General features: G+C 33.4%; 1 pseudogene; it reads left to right on the plus strand.

The window, feature by feature from the left end:
• The first annotated feature begins 5,322 nt into the window (after window positions 1-5,322).
• The window catches only part of LOC128664823 (protocadherin Fat 3-like), a 30,778-nt pseudogene continuing 22,912 nt past the window's right edge, over window positions 5,323-13,188 (plus strand).

Consider the following 13,188-nt stretch of genomic DNA (forward strand, 5'->3'; position numbering starts at 1 on the left):
TTTTCGTCATAGTTTTTGTCCATTACCTTAGTTTTTTTTTTTTTCTTTTTATTGAGGTTCAAGTCATAACATACAATGCGTTTGAATAAGCTTCAATTACAATACAAAGACACAACATTGAAAAAAAGTCTGGTACAAGTAATCCAATAAACAACATTTAAATATCATGCCAACCAAAAGGTAAACCTTCTGTATTACTCAAAAGACCACTCTCGGGCCTTCTAAACCTAGGCAATAATAATAATAAAGGAAGGTACTCAGATATAAAGGAGGCCACTCTTGGACCTCAAATGGTGAACCTCATTTTTTTTTTTTTAAAGTTTTAAATCTGTAATATCTATATAACATTTGACATATGAGTCTCAGTTTTATATATATATATATATATATATATATATATATATATATATATATATATATATATATATAAATATATATAATATATATGTTAAAATGAACCTTCTAGATAGCAATATGGGCAACTCTTCAACCCCATCTTTTCTCAATTTAACTCAATAGAAGGTAAATGAAAAACTAAAAGGGCCACTCATGGACTTTTCAAGTGTATTTATATATATACCTAGCAGGAACTTATCAAGTAGCGGTGAATAAATAAAAAAAACAGACAAATAATCTAGAGTATATAGCTATGCCTAACATCCCAAGGAATGCTGAGATCTTTGTAAGAATATTTCCTGATATCTATCTTTACAATAGTTATAAAGTGGCTTGTAGGAGTAAGGGGCTTCTGTATATAACAAAAATATACAATTGCCATACATTAAGGAAGAGCAGCTACATATATAACACACTGTCTTGGCCACGTACAGCTCAGAACCACTAAATGCGAAGAAATCAGAATGAGAATCATTTCTAATGGGCACTTGCCTTACAGATAGTAGTGGACAAAAAAGTTATATAGCATAAGTTAGCTGCCCTCATCAAAAGGTTAGTATAGCACAGGGGAGTTATAGCATGGAGTTGGAGATATAATATTTAGTATAAATAATACATTGTATGTAGCTGTGCTTTAGCTATATGTGTTCCAAAAAAGATAATCATACATTTAGCTGGAAAATAACACAAAATTCTATCAGGTCTCAATAAACAAACATAGAATAAAAATATACCAGTATATAAAGACCACCTTTAAAATAAAGGCATTTTACATGTGGCATCCCTTAATAAGCTGGAGAGCATTGATGTACCTGTACATGTAACAGATAATGTAGGAGGGAGGAAAAAACAAACTTCTTGAAGATTTGTAGTGGATAGTAGGTCATGTTACAGGCATTATACATGTAAATATAGTTATTATACTCAATATTTAACCCCTGTTATGCTGTAAAAGCTGTTGACAGTATTTCCACAGTAATATTTATATGTTTAAGGATTGTAAACAACAGCTTCTATTAAATTGTGGCACATCTAGGTAAAGCAAGATTTTGCTATATATAGGGCAAAATAAGTTAGTGTAATTAGCACCTACGACTAAAAGGGAGGATATATATATATATATATATATATATATATATATATATATAAATATATATATATATATATATATATATATATATATACAGGTGGCCCTCATTTTACAACGGTTTAATTTACACCGTTTCAGAATAACAACCTTTTTTTCCAGTCATGTGACTGCTATTGAAAAGCATTGAGAAGCAGTGCATTTATTAAAATAGCCAGTAGGTGGAGCTGTCCGCTTGTGTTGCAGCAAAGCCAAGCAAGCTGAAATTAATCAGTTTAACCAGACCTGAGCTATCGAGCAGATTTCAAAGGAACAAGATCTTCCTGTCTATAAATCAGTCCAGATTGGAATGCATAGAAAGAACTGTTTGCAGAAAAATGCAAGTGAAGAAGGTGTTGTGTGATTATTTTATTAGGTTTATAATGCAGTTTAGCAAATGTTTTTGTTCATTTAACTTAGTTTAATTATATATTCTGTGTTGTGTGATTATTTTATAAGGTTTATAATGCTGTTTAGCATTTAAAGTCTTCATTTCAAAGCTTTAAAAATATTGTATTAGGTGTTACTTATGACAATTTTGAGAGGGGCCTGGAACCTATCTCCCTCACTTCCCATTGACTTACATTATAAACTGGGTTTCAATTTACAACGGTTTCGATTTACAACCATTCCTTCTGGAACCTAACCCGACGTAAACTGAGGGCTACCTGTATATATATATTTAGTAATCTCTGCAAGATTAAAAAAGAATTAGATATCTAAACTAGCATGGTACACATGATATACAGATAGAGAACGCAAGCATATACATAAGCCTATTTGTGTATGCTAGTAAGAGAGATGAGGCATAGTGCAAACGTCTAAAATTATTTAGCTCTACCAGCTGAAGCTTAATGAACTTTAAAAAGGATATAAATGTAATTATAAAGTTCAGCAAACTTAAACATATAAAAGTTTACTATTGTCTCTAAGAGATCTTTATCAGTGAAGCTACATATGTCACTCAACACAATAAAACAAGACAAAATGGGGAGCTTTAAGTATAAGACAGACAAATCTTCATAGAAAAGTTCTCTAAGTCTATATATATAAACGTATCACTAAAATTAATAAGTATCTATAAGTATGTCCCAAGAATATACAGGGTTAATCATGATGATTATAGTAGCCAAAAAAGCATGTCTAAGCTCTTTTAACCCACTCCAGTCTTCACAGCAATAAGAGTACTGTTTTCAAAGGCAGAAAAGAAATCCCACCAGCAGCAAGGAGTTAAAAATTGTTATACCATAACAGTGGCAATATATCTCCTGTGTAGATCAGATAGTTAATGTAATGAATCACCAAAGAAGCTTTAATGGCTGACATCAGAAATAACAGGGCAGGACTGTTTCCAGTGTAAACTTTCATCACTATTGACATATGCCAGAGTCCCTGGGTCCATTAACTCAGGATGTGACAAACTTTCCAAAATTGACATAGCTGTATTCCCTAGGCACCAGTCCTCCGTGCTGACTGATGTATCAGAGGTATTTACAACCTTACCCTTCAGATGAACATTAATCAAGTTTCTCTTGCGATATCTCAGGCTGAGCTATCCATGCTGACTCCTCTGACTCCAAGTCAGGCATATCTTCATCATGTGGAGGCAACAGTTGCCGGGGGCCCCAGTGCACAATCGCTCTCATGATGCAAGGGAGTAATTTTCAGGTTTAAGACTGGAGGGGGAAAGTCAAAGGTGCGAAGGTTAAGTGTGGCTTGCAGCTCCTTTGTAAAAGCTTCTCTGTAACCCTTTAGTAGTATCCTCAGTTCCTCTAGAAAAGCAGATGCAGACATCTTATTGCACTATAGCATCCAGAATAGAGCCCACAAGCAGTTGAACTATAACTGCAATACCCAGCTTGTTTGCTGGGGGAGTGCAGAGAACTTGAAAATGACTGCCGCCAGAGGCCTCAGCAGTCCAAATCAGGGCTTTGCTGTAATAAGCACACCAGGCTTAGCATTTAATTTTATTATCTTAATTTTGACAGCAAATTTTGATTTAGTTTTAGTATTAGGGGCCGATTTATCATCTGTCTGTCCGGCGGATCATGTCCGACAGACATTGATGAATGCCATTTATCATTGCACAAGCAGTTCTAGTGAACTGATTGTGCAATGCCACCTCCTGCTGATTCTCGGCCAATCGGCCGCTAGCAGGGGGTGTCAATCAATCCGATCATATAGGATCAGGCAGATTGATGAGGTGGACCAATTATGGAGCAACGGTTTTAAGATTACTGCTTCATAACTGCTGTTTCCAGCGAGTCTGAAGGCTCACCCGGAAACAGGGGCATCAAGCTCCATTCGTAGCTTTATAATTTGGCCTCATTGTCTTTTGACTAAAATGTAATTTTGATTTAGTTTTAATCATAGTCTTTTGACTAAAATGCTATATTAATTTTTATTCGTATTTTAGTAATCAGAATTGTTTTAGTTTTAGCCTCGTTTTAGTCGATATAATTAACACTGGTTGTAGGTATGTGACTGACAGAGTGGATTGCTGGGTCGGATCTCTTATCTGATGTTTATACATTATATTATACTAATAATAAAAAAAAGTATTTTGTGATTAATTGAAATACTGCTATTGAATGGTCTCCATGCAAGTTACCGTGGTTATTTTTGAGAAACAAATGCATTTAAAAAGATAGAAATAAATGTATTATCAATTTGGTCTGGCATGGATTTGGATTTGAAAACTCATCAAAAAGTAATGCAAGGCACACAGCATGCAAGGTCTGATAGATTGAAAAAGGGGCCAGAGATTAAAGTCATTTGTCAGCTTGGAAAGTTTCTTTAAATTTTAATAAATATTAAATTACTCAAATAGCCTACATCTTGTTACATACACACCATGGATATCAATGTGTATTACTGTATGTCAAACTGTACAGGTTCTACAACATTGTATATTGCTATAAAACCCTTAGTATTTGCTATTCTCTGTTTTTATAGTGGAACAGAATGAAAATAAATAATTTGATGTTTATTAATTTAGTAGTAGGATAAAACAGTTTAATATACTATTTTTATGGCATAATGTTGTTAAAGTGGAATATACACCTTTTGAGATATATATTACGAAACAAGTGGACAATCTGTATTCCTCAGTACTCTTTATTCGATGCAAAACAGCTAGATTTTTATTATCCCTATCCTTATATAGATTATTTCCTGTTATGTAATAATGGACTATTTGTATTTTAAATTATATACCTTGATTTCAATATTACCTTTGTATTAATATATATATTTATAACTCTAATAAAATTATAGATTAATTTTACTGACTTAAAATAATAGTTGACAAATACAAAATTATTACATTGTTTTGATATATTTTGATATACGTTTTGCTTTCTATATTTAACATTTTAGTCTGTTTGTTTGAAAATGCAATTCATTTTACAGTAAGTATTATTCACTACAATATCTGGAATGTTAGGAAAATAGAAGCAGTTTTATCTCCTAAAGGTGACCTATCAAGGTTCTTAAGAATATAATCATTTTCCAGCTTTAGTGGGAAAGCTAAGTTATCGTTATTTGCCAGAAGAGGGCAGACTTGTCATCCAATAAGTATGTTGGTCAAATCCATAGATCTTTTCTTGTTGTCGCTCATACTCCTCCTTTATCTGTAAATTACCCTCCCACTTTGCCACAGAAGACAAAGAGACTGACACCCTTTATTGCATTGGATAAAATTTTGTCCTATTTTAATGGTTTGATTTACTTTAAATAAATACCCATGGGATTATAAGAAGAAACATATTTTATAATATTTTATGTGAAGGATTTAAGATATGGACATCCGGAGCTCTTTTAAGGCTTGGAAATGGCAAGTAGTACATTTATTATTCATTTGTAGCTGGCTATTTGTTTCTGGGCAGATTCAATATTCTGTTTTTGAGGAATCAAAAATAGGGACAGTTGTGGGTAATATTGCTCAGGACATAGGCTTAAATTTGGGAGATATCTCTAAACGCAGGCTACATTTGGGATCTGATGGAGGCAGCAGACATTTTGCTATTAACAAAGCAAATGCAGATCTGACTGTGAATGAACGGATTGACAGAGAGAGCCTATGTGAATACAGCTTAAGGTGTATATTACAGATTCAAGTGATTGCAGAAAATCCTTTGGAGCTTTTCAATCTAGAAATTGAAATATTAGATATAAATGACAATGCACCATTTTTCTCAAATGCTAATGACATTTTAAAAATTACCGAGCTGTTTGCAAACCCTGGTGCTAGATTTCCTTTAGAAATTGCAACTGATTTAGATGTGGGTATAAACGGAATAAATCAGTACAGATTAAACCCCAATCCATTTTTTTCACTGTCTGTGAAAAATCGCAAGGATGGAACTCTTATTCCTCAATTAGTGTTAGAAAGATCTCTTGATAGGGAAGAAAAACCTGAACACATACTTACCCTGACTGCTATTGATGGCGGAGAACAGCCCAAATATGGATCCTCCCTTATAACTGTTATGGTTTTAGATATAAATGACAATACACCAGTGTTTGATCAACCAAATTATAAAATTAATTTATTAGAAAATCCAAATTTAAACCAAGTTATTATAGTTCTTAATGCTACAGATTTAGACTCAGGATCAAATGGGGAAATTGTATATTCTTTTGATGGTCATACATCTAATTCTGCATTAAAGGTATTTGATATAAACCCACAATCTGGTGAAATTTCGATTAAGGGAGTTGTGGATTTTGAAGAAGGTAATTTTTATGAGTTATCGGTTAGAGCAAAAGACAAAGGGGTTCCTAATTTAGAAGGCAGCTGTCTTGTTCAGATTGAAGTAGAAGATGCAAATGACAATTCCCCTGAAATTATATTTACTTCAGTATCAAATAGTGTCCCTGAAAATGCAGCTATAGAAACTGCAGTTGGTTACTTTACTGTAAGAGACAGAGATTCTGGTAAAAATGGAGAAGTAAAAATAGAAGTTTTTCCAAATTTGCCTTTTAAAGTTAAACCATACAAAAATCACTATTCATTGGTAACAAGTGAATCTCTGGATAGGGAAAAGATTTCTCAATATAATATTCAGATGACAGCAAATGATTTGGGATCTCCACCTTTGCATACACAATATAGTGTCATCATTAATATATCAGATGTTAATGATAATCCTCCAGTATTTTCTCAGTCTTATTATAATGCATTTATAAAAGAAAATAATGAGCCTGGCAGTTTATTATGTTCAGTGTCTGCTTTTGATTTGGATGAAGGAGTTAATGCAGAATTGGTTTACTCCATAGTCGATAGTCAGAATGACGGATCTTCCGTTTTTTCTTTTGTTTATATTAATCCAAACTCTGGTAATATCTTTGCCCAACGTGCCTTTGATTATGAGCATATACAGGTGTTTCAGATAACAGTGAGAGTGGAAGACTCTGGGTCTCCAAAACAGTTTTCTAACGCTTCTGTCGTAATATTTGTTTTGGATACAAATGATAATGCACCCACAGTACTATATCCACAATATTCAAGTGATGTTATTTCCCAAGAAAAGATTCCAAGATCAGCATCCGTTGGCTACTTGGTCACAAAAGTATCTGCTGTGGATTTGGATTCAGGTCATAATGCTTGGTTAGTTTATAGGCTTGCTGAAGACACAGATTCCTCTTTGTTTGGAGTGTCTGCATACACAGGAGAAATCAGAACCCTTAGAAGTCTGGATGAAATAGATAATAATGAGTGGCAACTTATCATTTTGATTAGTGACCAAGGGGAACCATCTATTTCAACTACAATTACAATAATGGTAAATATAGTGGATAATGTTTTGAAAGAAATTCCCAAATCTCATGATTTTCTTACAAATTCCAAAGCCACATCAGACTTAACATTGTATTTAATTGTTTCTTTAGTAGCCATTAGCTTAGTTTCTTTGGTGACATTTATAATTCTACTTACAAAATGTTTAAAAAAAGAAAATGGTTTTAACAGCGGAATCTGCTGCTCTCTGGGCAGACCACATTCTAAGCATCAAGCAGAACAGTTCAAGCCAACTCTTTATTTGAACACAGATGGGACATTAAAGTATATGGAAGTAAGGATGGTTCCACCAGAGCCACAGGGACAATGTTATCAATCTTGCTTCACCCAGGCAACAGACAAACATGATTTTGCCTTTATGAAACCTTTAAATTTCCCCCATCTTCAAGACTTGGTCAATGAAAACGAGAATACATCTGGTACAAATGAACCAACTGAGGTGAGATAATGGTTTTTAATTTTTCAACGTATATGATTTAACTTTTTGACCTTAATTATTTAATTCTCATAATTGAATGTTTACTATTTAATTGTATCCTAAAAGTGAAGTAAATGTTGTATTTCTTTTATCATATTTGCAGCATATATTTTATTAACTTTTTGTACCAATACTTACGCTGATCTATGCTTTGAACCAGATAATTCAATTTTAACTTGACCCTTCAAAATATGCTATAATTGTGATCTTAGCACCCCAGAATGCAGGGAAGACTACATTTTTAGTAATATATTTCAAGATAAATATGTAACTTTTTATCAGTAAGCAGCAGTAATATAAGTGAGATATTAGAAATAAGTGACTTGGAAATCTAGAAAGAATATTTAAAGTGTGTTTCTCATATTTTAGTTATATAATAATTTGATATTTGGCTGAATGTAAATTATGATTTTTGTGCCTGATTTCTTACTGTTTTCCTTACTGATTGTATCATTATGAGGTAGTTGGGCTTTGTAAATCACTTTTTGTTATCTCACTTTATTATTAATATTATTATTATTATTATTATTATTATTAATATTATTATTATCATCATTTATTTGGAGCCACAAAATTAGATAGCGCTGAGTACAAAAGTAGAATTTTGAAAAATATTTTAGATACTATATATATATATATATATATATATATATATATATATATTATTTTAATATATGTTTTATACAAACACAAACAGTCTAATCAAAACAAGTGAGTATTAAGTGAAATAATGTTTGTGAAAGAATGCCTCTTAGGTTTCAGTAATTAATTTAGAGATGTTTTATTAATTAAATCATTGCTCATGGTGCTATATCTTTTTCATGATTTAAAATACATTTTTATTGGGAGATAGTATGGATTTTCATTTTACACTGTTAATATGATTAATTAGTTAATGCATTTGAGCCAAGACATTACTATACTTTATATTAACATGAGATAATTGACAGCAATATTAAAGGGACATTGTACTTTAATATTTCTTCCCCTTTAATATGTTCCCAACGGTCCGTGTTGGAGTATATTTAATTGTTGCAAACCTCTTATTTACCTTTATTATGTTGTTTAAAATAGCTGCTTTTGCCTTTAGAGACCAACACCTACACTGAAAATATGAATAACAAGTGTATTATCTACAGAAAGGGTATGTAAACATGAGACAATATAACTCATTTATCTCTCAGTGGTTGTTGGAGAAAATAATGTTCTGTGACCAGCCAAAATTATAATTCCAATTCCTAACAATAGTTAGAAAGAGATAACATTAGTAGGTCTGCTTTACCTGTAGGCTCAGCCCATTTTGTGGGCATGTCCTTAAAGGGACCCCCTCATCAAAAATATTTAATTATTCAGTTGCATATTTTGATTTTAACTTTATTTGTCATTCAGAATGTATTTCCATGTATGCATTTTGAGTGACAACATGTCAAAGTGCTCTGCCGGGATCATCTGTTTTGTAAGTTCTATTTTGTAAGATGTGTCATACTAATATTTTTCTTCATGGTTAAGTTTGTCTTTTTCCTCTGCTGTTTTCTCTACAATGTAGCCATATTATCTAAATATCCTAATATTTTCTACAATGTACTGCCATACACTTACATACTATACATATTGGTCTTATTGCTATGCATGCAACGTATTTACACGCGTGTGCAGGAAATGCTGCAACATTGTTGGCTTTGCTGTAATTTTCAGTGGATCTACTGTTTTTATTTGTGAGGACTGAAAAAAAAAATATGTATAATATGGAAAAACACTTTATGGTATGATATATAGCAGCTTAAAAAATCCTCAAACCCTGGGACTAAAGCATGATCTTTTTTATTTGATGAAAAGTTTAGAGAAAGTGTTAAAGATGTAGTGCAGTATCATGCAGTCTCATTTCCTAAGGTCATATAACTAGCAAAGGTTGTGCAAGGCTGGAGAATCTGATCTGATGCATTATATGAGTAGGTAACTGAGAGAGGGTCTGCAGGGTTATGGGTCTGATCTGAGGTTACTCTTGGGCATGTGGCTGGCACAGGAGATGCAGGGTCAGGAGTCTGATCAGCAGTCTTATGTGGTATGCAGATAACAAAGGGGCCATAGGGACAGAGGGACTCCAGGGAAATAAAATAACATGCTTTTTAGGGGTGTAGAAAAGATGGAAGTACTCAATGGAAATTTTAGTGTGATGATTATTAGAAGTGTAGTGGGCATATATATATATATATACATACAGTATACATACACACAGTATATATATCAAACTCTTTAATTTTAAAAAAAATGTCTTTTAATTAGGCATAGTAACTGTGCTGAGAATAGCTTTTTATTATTCTTTGTATTATTTCTGACTCAAAACATATATTTGTAAAGTTTTGAAGTAAAATGTATTTCTATTTTATTTATCATCTTTAGTACTCACAAACCATCCTGATTTCTCTGCTGCTAATGCATGCAGTTATCAATATTTAATCTTCATTTGGGGTGTTGTTTTTCTCTGAATGTACCACCAAACTAATCTAGATTTACTGAATTGCTTAATGCTAAGGATTCAAACAAAGAGTCAATGGGCTCAATTTAACAAGGGCTGAATCGCCCCTGTTCCCCTTGTTTCCGCACGAGCCTTCAGGCTCGCCAGAAACAGTAGTTAAGAAGGCGGCGTACAGCAATCCACCCAATCGTGTACAATCAGGCTGATTGACACCCCTGGTAGCGGCCGATTGGCTGCAAATCTGCAGAAGGCGGCATTACACAAGCAGTTCACTAGAACTGCTTGTGTAATGCAGAATGCCGACAGCGTATGCTGTCCGCATTCAGTGATGTCTGGAGGACATGATACGCTGCAGCGTATCATGTCCGCCAGGCATTGTTAAATCGACCCCTATATCTTGAGTTTCTGTGTTATTTACTGACCAATGCTAGCAGAATAAGCTGCATGGATTTATTGTGAGGACTTCAGTGGGAGCATAATAAAGATACAAATTAGTACAACTGGGAAAATCCTGCAAATTAAAAAAAAAAAGAACTTTAAATTTGTTTAGCAGTTGATGTCCCCCCCTTTATATATTGTTATGGTGAATGCTATATTAGGGGTTGACCAAATAACTTGTAATGGTGGATTAAGTAGTATACTGACTTTTTTCTGTCCAGCACTTACCTTTTTATACACTGTCACTGGGATGGGTTAGCATATGCAACTTACAAATGCAGATGTGCCACTTTCTTCTTGTACTGCAGTCTGTCAAAGCAAATCCATGAACAGGGCTTGCACCCATGTTAGGGAAGCAAGCAAATACTCTCAGACTGGGGAGAAGACAAAGATGGCTGGAAAAAGTTGTGAGGTTATGGCGGAAATAAATGTTTTTGTAGTGAAAGTCATCAATTAAGGAAGAGTTGTTTTGTATTTTTTTATTCAGCTTTAAAGTGAAAGTCAACCATAGCGTTTTTGAAACGCTAGGGTCGACTGTTGAAACAAATAAAGGGCACTTTCATTCATGAAGTATAAGACACTTCATGCAGAAAGTGCCTTTATTCGTTTCAACTGTTCGCCGTTCTTAGCTGCTACGGCAGCCCACGGCCCAACATTTTTTTGCTAAGAGGTGACGTTTTCACCTCTTAGCCAATAGCCGTGCGGTAAATCCGGTTTGGCACCCATGGGAGCCGGATTTACCATGCGGCTGTTTGCTAAAAGGTGAAAACGTCACCACTTAGCAAAATATTTTTTTGCCGTGGGCTGCTGTAGCAGCTAAGAATGGCGAATGCTTGAAACGAATAAAGGCACTTTCTGCATGAAGTATCTTATAATTCATGAATGAAAGTGCCCTTTATTTGTTTCAACACTCAACCCTAGCTTTTCAAAAACGCTATGGTTGACTTTCACTTTAATGTAATGAAAAAAGGAAGCAAAAAATGTTTGTATAAAATGCTGTGTGTGAGTATGAAATAGTGTGTGAGAGCAATGGAACAGCACCACCTATTGGTCACACTGTAAAACAGAAACAGTTTAACATTAAAAATTAAGGTAAGACATAAATGTTTATGTAAGTGCTCAGGTGATTTTGTGAGTGTCTGGGCAAATTTTACAAAATGGCATCAATCAAAGTAATAACACCATGTATTTATATCAAAAATACAAAAAAAGTTTTGTTTTAAAAAACAAACAAACAACAAAGAACAAAACAGCAACCCCCATACATTTTTTTCACTTATGCCATTTAGCTACAGAAAAAATATTTATTTACTAAAATAGGGTCCCTTTAAGAACAAAAGGGTGTAGCATAAATAACATTTCCCATACATTTAATACTCTGCAGCAAGTATAACAAGTCTTTTGGAACACATTAAAGGAAAACAACTTTTATAGATTTTATATACAGTGTCCCTTTAAATGTTGAATGCTTGATAGATGTTTTCGATATGTTTAAGACATTACTGCAATAAATATAAACAATATAAATAATGACAACCCATATGTAGGATAGCAAAATATGTAACTGTTATTTTAAAATAATATGCAGATGCATAAAGAGATTAGTATAAATAGTGAATTCCTATGAAAAGGATTATTTAGGTGTTGATAAGGATTATGTAAGAATAATTGGATTTAAAGAGAGGGGTTCAATAGTGATTACATAGAACATATTTTACTTTAGAATAAACACCTCACAATAAATTCTGCAATCTTGGTTTGTACAGTAAGAACTTATATTTTTTGAGAATTAAGTAGCTCATTGGTTTTACAGCGTGAGAAAAGTTTAAAAACCCACTTTTATAAACTATTATTTTATGAGAGATATCAATACATTGTGTTGTTAATCTTGACCAAACCTAATCAAGACCAAAACCTTACAAAATGAATTAAATGAAGATAGAAACATGTATAATGAGCAGTTTCACAGATTAACACGTATAAATAATACATCATACACTTATCTACAGTATATTCATGCATCAGCTCTAGTGAATTAAACAATGTTATTTTATTTCTTAAAAAAAATAATTATTCTTTCTTTTACAACCTCTAAAAATGTTTGTTATTGTCAACATATCACAACACAAAACACTGTGGGCTAGATTACGAGTGGAGCATTATCGTTAGCACGAGAAGCATAAACTCGATCGTCAGATTGTGGTGTTCTTTTCGCTTAAATCCATATTACAAGTGGAGCGGCTCGTATTACAAGTTGCAAGTAATTTGATCACTCAAAAGTGTTGCGGTTTAGGGATTAATAGCGTAGTGTGTTACTTTGCAGTGGGATTGTGGCAGTTTAGGGGTTAATAGTGTAGAGAGGTAGTTTGCGGTGGGCTATGTGGTGGGTTAGGGGTTATTAGAGTATGGGGCTTATGGCGATTCGGGTTAGCGCACAATTATGGTTGTTTTTTTCCACATTTCTCTCTCCATTG

The sequence above is a fragment of the Bombina bombina genome, chromosome 6 (assembly GCF_027579735.1).
Source record: "Bombina bombina isolate aBomBom1 chromosome 6, aBomBom1.pri, whole genome shotgun sequence".
Classification (NCBI taxonomy): domain Eukaryota; kingdom Metazoa; phylum Chordata; class Amphibia; order Anura; family Bombinatoridae; genus Bombina; species Bombina bombina.